Consider the following 778-nt stretch of genomic DNA (forward strand, 5'->3'; position numbering starts at 1 on the left):
TATCTGTTGTGGGAAGGGGAAGGGAAAGGAGAGCCGCTCTGAGACTCCTTTGGGTAGTGAAGGGTGGGGTATAAATCCAGTCTCCTCCTCCTCCTCCTCCCTTTGAGGCGATGGGTGCAACCAGCAGCACAAAAAGCACACACCCATTACTTTGCGGCACCACCAGGATGCAAAAAACAAGGCTCCAAAGCAGGGATCCTCAGAGATCCTCCGGGTTTCTAGGCTGGGTCGTCCCACACTGTCCGAGCAGCCAGGAGAGGCAGGGGACAGAAAAGGGTCAGGCCTCCCCAGGGCTGCGGGGATCCACAGCTGCAGGGAGCGGGAGCGAACCCCCCCGAGATGGCCGATGGGGGGGCGCAGTGGCCAAAACATGGGCCGCATCGCAGCCACTGATCGGCACGGAAAGATCCCGCCCATCACGATCGCACGAGTGGCGCTCCTCTCTGGGCCTCCCGGGGACTATCGTGGCTGAGGATTCACTTATTTTTATTGATGCTTATTGACAAAACGCAGACCTCATTCCTTTCTGAGCCCACGAGGGCCGCCACCCTGGCTAACAAATTAAAACATGGGGAAGAAAACCTCATTTGACGATTCACCCCCCCGCCAAAACACACGCTAGCCGCGCGCCTCTCTCTCCCGGTTGAAAAGCTCCTCTCGCCCGCCCTCCACTTTGTTGTTGTTGTTATTCAGTCGCACAGTCGAGTCCGACTCTTCGCAACCCCATGGACCAGCTCCCGCCAGGCCCTCCTGTCTTCCGCCGTCCTCTGAAGTTGGC

General features: G+C 58.5%; 1 protein-coding gene across 1 annotated transcript in view; it reads right to left on the bottom strand.

Moving 5' to 3' along the window:
- The window catches only part of LOC107111443, a gene marked incomplete at its 3' end in the record, with an annotated part of 11,130 nt that overhangs the window by 4,221 nt on the left and 6,131 nt on the right, over positions 1-778 (bottom strand).

The sequence above is a fragment of the Gekko japonicus genome, unplaced genomic scaffold (genome assembly GCF_001447785.1).
Source record: "Gekko japonicus isolate JY-2015 unplaced genomic scaffold, Gekko_japonicus_V1.1 scaffold6403, whole genome shotgun sequence".
Taxonomy (NCBI): domain Eukaryota; kingdom Metazoa; phylum Chordata; class Lepidosauria; order Squamata; family Gekkonidae; genus Gekko; species Gekko japonicus.